Genomic DNA, 9,225 nt, shown 5'->3' with positions numbered 1-9,225 from the left:
ACCTGAGCAACGGCGGTCATATCTGTTATTAGAGTCAAAAGTTCGAATTACTACTGCAGTTGGAGATTCTTATACTACGAAGAGTACCGGCTTGCTTTGGCCATTAAAACCGGCGGAAAATATTTCAAAGGTATAGATTCGGGTTAACCATGAGAGGTTTTATTAATTTTTTAATTTTATGAAAGTTGCTTCGTGAGTAAAAGCCTTCTACAAGAGCACGTCGTATCTCCTAATAAGAGACTCGGGAGGCCGGGATAGCCTGGTCGGTAGGGCGCTGGGCCCATGTCCGAGAGTTCGTGGGTTCGAACCCCGCCGACCGAAGACTCCCCGTGTAGTTGGTGACTGATGCACGTTAAAATTCTGTCTAGTCGCAAAGTCTTCCATGCTTCCCATAACAAATCAATATCTCTGTGGGTACTGAATTGGAGATCGATCGTTCTCTGATTCAGGTCAAAATTACAGTCTGTGGATGAATGAATGGATGTATGAATGGATCCGCCTTATGAGTAGGTGTGACGTATGGTGTGGCAGAAGTCGAATTTTTGGTCATAGATGGCGGCACTGAAGAACAAGAATCGCACACTCTGCCTTAAATTTGCTCGGTTTCACCAAGCAGGCTTGCCTGTGTGGCAAGTTTCATTAGAACTAACCAACCAACAGACTCGGGAGTTCTCAACCACTGAATTCCGGATATCCAATTTTGATTCAAAACCAAAAAAGCATGAAAGGTAAGGTTTCTTCTTCTTTTTTTTTTACCTCAAATCCATTGCGGGGATATATTGCTTGCTAACAGCAATAAATATTCAAGTTTAAATGACTTCCAATTATTCTTCAGACAAATTTTAAGTCCTAAAAATCAATAATTAAACAGTTGTTTTATATATATTAAATTTTTTTTTCTTAGCATTGTTTAGCGATTAAACTTTAATTTTAAGTGAAATGTTACGCTGTTTAAACTTCAAAACTTTGGTTTCTAGATTTAATGAAATAAACGTTTTGAATTTATTATATATACATAATCAAATTCATTTACTAAATATTATTATTCATTTCGTATATTTTGAAAAAAATATGATTTTTTTAATACATATTTACTGTGCCGTTCAGTAATGTAATTGAGCAATGTAATTGAAGATGTGATAACTTTTTTTATAAAGCGAATGAAACTTACGATTAGATTTTAAAAAAAAATACACATTAAATATACCAATTTAATAAAGTAAATTAAAATTATTATTACTTTCTTTCAAACTAAGTTACAATTTATTAATGAAACCTGCTGGTGATTATTTTGAAAGAGAGATTAATTTGCTCGTGTGTTATAGTTACAATGTTATCCATCTCAATTTCTAAAACAGAACTTTGGGCTATCATCCAGTTTGTATAATGGATAAAAGATCATTAAATTGCTTAATAAACATTTTTCTAATTCTCTATCTGGTCTTCAAGTGCTCCTCAGCACGTCAAAAACGGATTGCTGGTATAAAATCTAACTTAACCCTTAATACAAAACTAAATTGGATCAGAGTTCTTTAAGGTACTTGCCGCAAAGAGGAGGCTGGCAAATGTCCCAAACAAGCATGTTTGAGGGGCAGGATTAAACTCGCGAAGGACTCGACTAAAAGGACGAAAAGACTAGCTCTTATTTGGACAGTTGGCAGCTACGATAGAACGACCCAGGAACAAAAGGACGCCACGCATATAAATTAATTAAAACTGGACAGACGAAAAAAAAAAAAAATAGTGCGCGGAGTCCCTCCGCGCTGAAGAAGTGAAACTTCGTAATGTGGAAATGAAAATAGGAAGGGGTAGAAATTGATTTTTAGTGAAATCATATTGTTTCTTTAAGACAAACTTTATTAACATTGCTTACAATTCACAATTGATCGCATCTTTTAATTATCATTTTCGAGTGGAGAAATATCCAAATCTATAACATTTACAATGGGATTATGATAACTAAAGTAAGATACGATATGTTTGAGTTCTATTTTTTCAATATTTCTTGCAAAAACTGCATCAATGGTAGTTCCCCCTTTGGTTGTTGGATCATTCCTACCATTTATCATTTCCAATCTAAATTTGTCTTTAAGGAAGGTTAAGTTTCAGCTTCAGGTGACAAAAAATTCACATTAAAATCTCCTGCAAGGATCACAGGCCGCTCACAATAATCAATTTCTTCACCAGTAACGTCTGCCAGAGCTTGTGAACCTGCAGTGGATAGTGGCACTAAATAATTTAAGATAATAATTTAGATTTTGCAATTAATAATTTAATATCCCACATGGCTGCATTTGGTGAAATATAAATGGCAATTAGAAAAGAGAAAACCTACACTCTAAAAACTGTACCTCTGATTTCAGAGGCACAAGCTAAATGTACCGTGTATTTTCTCGCGTAAGAGGCACATAACTAATGTGCCTTTAAAAATGAGAGGCACCACGAGAAATTGAAGGCACCAAAGCAAACGCCAGTCAATGCGCGGTACGAAAAGACTTTTGTGCCTTTCATTTCTTTTTCTTCGGTACGATCATGTAACGGAGAACAAGCGCATGCGCACATCAGTGAAAAATTTTATGACGAAATACGTTTTCTGTCCCTTCCCATCCACGCTACCGATGGAAGAAGTTTGTCTACAAATGTGTTCTATCGATGTTATAAAAATGCTTGAATTTGGTAAGTTTAATACTTATATCTTATTTTTATATTTATTCCTAAGTAACGACGGCATCTTTTTTATTAATACATTTCAATTTTTATTACTGAATTATTAATGCTACAAATCTTATAAAAATGTTTAAGCGAGAGAGCTAACCCTAGTTATGTTTACATTTCTGTTGTAGTTGTATTATTTATGTTTTATCATTATAATATTAAGAGGAATGTTTTTAAAGTGCCCTATATTTGTTCTGTAGTGTTTGATTATAATTTTGTATGAGGTTTTCAATGTGGCGATAGCTATGAATAAGAAATCATTTTTATTTGAAATACTTATAATTATAATACTTATAATTTGCTTTTTTGTTTATCTTAGTTTACATTCGAGAGTTATCACAGAAATTCTCTCACAGAATGATTGAATAATTTAAAAAACAACGAAGAATGTTTTCGAATTTTTATTATAATTATGAAAAGTATACTTTCAATTATTAGCTATTTTAGAAAACAATTGACATTGATATCTAATTATAATTATTTCAAACTGTTACTAAACTTACAGTTGATATAAACCTGAAGAAAAAAATAAGATTATGCTTTATTTATATTTTAAATATGGTGTAAGCATGGGAGAAAAAGGCAATCTTCTAATGATTTATAAATTTTTAATTAGTTATTATTTTTTTTGAAAAAGTAATGTTTAAAAATGTTTTATTCTAACATCACAGCTTTCAGTGTATAATTTCAAATTTTAGTTTTGAATTTATGACTCAAAATAGATAACATGGGATATATAATTATTTACGACTGTGAAATTCCTTTTAAAAATTTTAGCATTTCAAATTGAAATTTAATTTATTTGATTTTTAAAAAGGATTAATAGCTTGCTCCAGGGTGCTCTTGTGGCACAGCTGGTTAAATTATCTTTCACACTGCTTATTAGAGAACTAGGGTAATGAGTTAGATCCTGGCAATGTATAAAACAACTGGCGTGTATACTTTGCATATAAATTATGCCACAAGTGAAAGTTCTCTAATTGGTTATCATGCAGAAGATTCAAACGAGCTAGTTCAAGCGGAGTCCACTTTATCTGACCAGTATCAAAATTACATGGCATTTTAACCATGGCCGTTAAAAAGTAAAGCCCTAGAAATAGGATTTTTGGTCATGGTTGAGTGATGGGCGGTGATGAGTACCTTGCTCTTTGTTTAAAATAATATAATGCCAAGTACTTAACAGCTTGAACTTTTTAAAAAATATTAAAGTATTGTTAACTAGAGCAGTTTAATTTACATAATTTTGATATCAATAACTAAATATAAAAAATAAAAAAATTATTTGCATAACATTCATTGGATCACAAATGGATTAGATATGCAGAATCGCTGTTGTGTCACTGGCATTTTCCAAGATAAATTCTTAATGCTTTATCGATATATACTGAATAATTTATTAAAAAAATATTTGGTACTTCATATTCAATGCTCAACACTTTATACTCCATGTTTTCTTGCTACGAAAAGCTACCTAGTAAAACTTTCTAATTCAGCATCAGTGATAATAATTTTTAAGAAACTTTTTTTTATTTTTTATTGTTATTGCTACCTTACCTGTGTTACTTAGAATAACATTATCAAAAAACTTTTATTAATCTATAACTAATGCTTTTCCTGAACTGTAGTAAAAAAAATATGAAGCGAAGCAATTTTGATAACAATATTTAGAAAGAAAATATATTGATTGTAAGGATTGATATGTGTATAAACTTGATACAGTGAAATTTTTTTTTTTTTTTTTTGCTCTCTGAAAGACAATTTAATGTTTGTGTAATCTAAATTTATATTATTAGTATAACTAAATGATTAATAGTTTTTTTTGCTGTTATTTTTTGTCTCGACTGTGTTCCAGTAAATGCAAAAAAATGTTTTTAATTATTAAATATTTTTATAAATAATAAATAATTACTTTTCGATTTACATTTGAATTTTCTTTGTTGACTCCAATTTTGTTTTGTGTTAAGAACAATCCTTGCACTTTCTTATGTATTTAAGCTTAGATAGATTTACACTTTTTTTTTCTTTAACATGTTGAATGCCACACTAATTTTACATGGCTTGTCCGTCTGGCCAAAATGATTTTTTCAGTATATATTACAATTATTTCTTCAAACCATTTTAGTAATAATAATATTAAAAAAAATTAGAGCATTAAAAATTTATTCGAGTTATGTGTTTCGAATAATCTAGGCACCAGTCACCGGTGACCCCTATGGCATTCAACGTGTTAAATTAGTTCAATAATATTATATATAAAAATTATTTTAGCTAAACCTATTCTTAATGTAATAAAATCTTCATGAATGTATTTGTGTACATTGTGATAGAAACTTTTAACTACTTATTCAAATAAAATACTCTTACATTGATAAGTCCTGTTTTAAATGTTCTAGCCGAGATGAATGCATGACAAAACACTGACATGGAGAGGAAAACCACTAAGCCTGCTACAGTTAGTCTGGCGTCCAGGGGACTCAAACCCATGATCCAACTACCTCGGAGGGTATTTTACATCAGCACTGTGGTCAATGCTAAACTATAAATAATGTGGATGCTGTGGGAAGGATTTGATCAGGCCTCCTCTGCAAATGCTTTGCCCATGTACCTCCCCCGGCAAAGTGTTGAGCATTTTTTCTTCCGGATACAACCTTTAAATGTCCGTTGCTATTTCTCTGAATTATTGTGATTCTGTATTAATAACTAGTGAAAACTAAAAGAAAGAAAAATGTGTGTCATTTGATTTTTTTCAAAATTTGGAAAATGTTTTAATAAAAGTTCTCTGCGAAACATGTGGACTTTTTTTATAAGGGTCTGCATTAAACGAATCTTACCATTTCCAAGTAAAATTGACTTACAGTTGTTCCACTCTGTAAAGCAAATTTATCTATATGTTATCACCTTTTACTATGATATTTTATTTTCTCATTATAGTGCTAATTTTTTTAATTTTGTTTTATTTTAAATTATTATAATTTTTGTAAATTTGGTTTTGGCTATTCTCACTGGTTAAATTACTCATTGTATTAAGTGTGTTTACCATTATAATTTTGCTTCTGGTGTTGTGTTTTCTTTTTTTACCTGCACTTTTTCTTTATTGACCTTTAATTATGATATTACTATATATATATACATAGCCTATACTAAGTATTTCAAATTATTTGCCAGATTTTAAAATTCTTAGCCAAAGGAAAATGTTAGAAATTTTTTATGATAGATTTTTTCTGTAGGAAACTTTTAAACATAATACAAATTTATTATAAATTAATTATTTTATAAAAATGCAAATAGAAATTTAGAGTCATTTTGCTGTTGGGGAGGAGTAAACGTGCAATGAATGGGGGAGAGATTGAAAAATGCAGATGTTTTATCGTGTTTGAGGGGAGGAAATAAACATAGATTGAGGTTTATTTTTGGCAACGTATTAGATTAGTGTAGTAATATAAAGATAAACCTGAATCGACGCTATGTTCTGCGTTATTAAATTAGTGCATATATTATTGTCATGAAAAAATATTTTTTCTGCTAAAATAATCTGCATCTTGTTTTTCGTTTGAAAACAGCTTTCGCCAATACTTTCCCTCAAAAGGGAACAAGGTCTTTTTTCTTCAATTGTAAACTAGCCATTGTACATTTTCTCTATGGGCTAATTTTATTTAGTACATTAGATTGTTGTAATCAAGTTTAAGTTAAAATAATTTTTATTTTAATAATATTTATAAAACAAATGCATGTTTAATGATTGGGGATAAAAATGCGGAATTTCACGATTTTTAAAATACTATAAAAAATAAAAATTCTGAAACAAGCTTTCAAAAAAAATTGCAAAATTCTTTTCATATATTCAGAGCTCAAATAAAATTGTCAATTAAGTAATATTAAGTACAGTTAGTTCTAAAAAAATTGAAAGCTAATGTTCCCAAAATGGGAATGATGGCGCCTAATGGGTTAATATGCTTCGCCAAAATCAGGCTTTTAAAAAAAAATTCATTTCAATAGAAAGAAATCTTTGATTTTACACTTGTAAAGTCATTTGATTAAACATATTTGATGTTATAAAACATACAAATTGTTCAAAATCTACATCTATAATTTTAAAATATTGTGAAAGTTCTATATTTTTCCATATTTGTGTGCAACTGTTACTAAATTATGTAATATTGTTCTTTATGTGTGAAAATAAAAGATATTAGATTTCATGATATTTAGTGCTTAATTTTGATTCTTATAAAGCTATTTTATTGAATCTCTAAATATTTAAAAAATATCTAAATTTATAAGAAATTTCCATTTTGAGGATACTTTTTGGAAAAAAAATCCATGAATTATATTGACTTGGTTTAACAGAAATAAATATTTTTTATACCTATATCTGATTAGAAAAACATCATTGTAATTGTTGAAGTATCATTAAACGCTACATAATTAAAGAAATTGTATAAATTTACATATTTTATAATTGCCTATGAAAAAGCATTAGATGGAATCCCTTGAGATGATCACCTCAAGTGGCCAATATTCAAAGAATTGGGAAATATTTTTCATTAAGAATTATTATAATTAATATCTTGGTAATAGTGTAAACCCCTTTTTATATGAAGTGCAAGCAAATTACGAATGGGTAAAAAAAAAAGTGTGTTCAAATCTGGTAAATAACAGGTTTTGGTTCCACTAAATGCTTATTTCAATGAGTGGTTCATAAAAGCAAAATCTAAGGTACAATGTACCTTTCAAGCTAAGAGGTACATCTGATTTTGCCTCTGAAATCAGAGGTACATTGTGCCCTTAAAATTCAGAGGCACAAACGATCCAAATGTGCCTCTGAAATCAGAGGTACATTGTGCCTTTCATTTTTAAAGGCACGTTGTGCCCTTAAAATTCAGAGGCACAAGCGATCCAAATGTGCCTCTGAAATCAGAGGTACATTGTGCCTTTCATTTTTAAAGGCACGTTGTGCCCTTAAAATTCAGAGGCACAAACGATCCAAATGTGCCTCTGAAATCAGCGGTACAGTTTTTAGAGTGTAACAATCAATTGATATTCACAAGAGACGTACCTTGACATAACCTTAAATCCGTCGCATTGTCCGTGGGATTGTTTTCACTCATTTTTTACAATTGTTATCCACTAAGTTTAAAAATAAAAAATACTACCCTATTAAATTATATGTGTATTGAGTATAGTATTGAATATAGTGCGGCGTGCTCTCTGCTTTTGCTTATAGCACTGCGTTTCAATAGGTAAGGCTTAATTTAGCCTAAAGAGATTTATTTGAGCAATGAGGCTCTTCTTCAAATTCACAGATGTTTGTTTACAATGATCTTCTCTTATATGTGTATCAAAACAAACGAAAAAAATATTTATAGAAAAACAATTCGCGATCGCAACGCTCGAGTACGCCCTCTATCGGGAGCCTGTAAATATCAGACATTAATTTATCACGTTTTCATTTAGTTCCATCAAAATCATCGACCACGAGGGACGCCATTTTCTTAGCAGCAAATAAAAATCAAAATTTCCCTAAGGAACAGCTGAAGAACTTGAAAAAACTAACCAGAACATGCCAAACATTGAAGCAGAACACGCCAAGCATTTGAAGAACAATTTCTCAATAATTTTTACCTTTCTATTACCAACAACATAACTTACAATTTCATGATCACTTGCTGTTACAGATGTGTATATTACGGTAAAATAATTTTTTGTGTCTTCAATTCATTACAAATTAAAATGAAGTCAACATTACTTTCGTCATTCCAATAAAGAAATGTGAATTCAGAACGTCAAGAACTGCAATAGTTATAGAATTCTTCTTTGTTATAGAACAGTATATATTTCTGTATCTATATAATTCGGAAAACAAAAATAAGGAATCAATCAAATTACTTGAAATAGTGTCATTTGTGCTGATGATTAATACATTTTTTATCGTTTTCTTGGTAAGTATTTCTTAGTTTTGAAAGAATAGATAATTTCAACTAGAATTCAGCTGTTCTGTTTTTAAGCTACATATTCAAATTCATATCGATATCTTACAATTATAAAATTTTCATGTGTGGTATGTTATCTAAAAATAATAAAGGGATTATCTATGCACCATTATTTGAAAATAAAACTTTCAAACGAAGAACATTTCATTTGGAACTCTACGGATTTATAAAGAAGGTAAGTGTTATGATTTTTAAAATAAAAAATAAGCTTGTAAAACTTTTTTTTCTTATTTGATAATAGTTCTCTACAGAATGGTTTCTTACGTCTCATTAATAACTATAAGAATAATAAGAAAAGAAGCTATATGAAAGTTTTTATTTCAATGTAAAGAATTCTTAAAATCGTTTTTTATCCTAAGAATTCTTTATTTTCCGTTTTAGAGTTTATAATTTTTTGATAAAACTGTTGTCAAAATACTTTTTTTGAAAACATAAATGGTATAACATTATGTGTTTATGTATACTTCTTGCATATTCTAATGTTTCAAGTAATATGATTCAGAAAAGTATGAACAAAAATTCG

General features: G+C 29.7%; 1 long non-coding RNA gene across 1 annotated transcript; it reads left to right on the top strand.

The window, feature by feature from the left end:
* The first annotated feature begins 2,336 nt into the window (after positions 1 to 2,336).
* LOC147816417 (uncharacterized) lies at positions 2,337 to 6,914 on the top strand. Its single transcript, XR_015433523.1, has 2 exons — positions 2,337 to 2,676; positions 5,109 to 6,914. It is a non-coding gene; the product is annotated as an uncharacterized LOC147816417 (long non-coding RNA).
* The last annotated feature ends 2,311 nt before the right edge of the window (positions 6,915 to 9,225 follow it).

Source organism: Parasteatoda tepidariorum, chromosome 1 (genome assembly GCF_982258835.1).
Source record: "Parasteatoda tepidariorum strain Cologne lab strain chromosome 1, Ptep-v5.0, whole genome shotgun sequence".
NCBI lineage: Eukaryota > Metazoa > Arthropoda > Arachnida > Araneae > Theridiidae > Parasteatoda > Parasteatoda tepidariorum.
The sequence above is the reverse complement of the archived record's forward strand: the minus strand, read 5'-3'. Positions and strand labels throughout refer to the sequence as shown.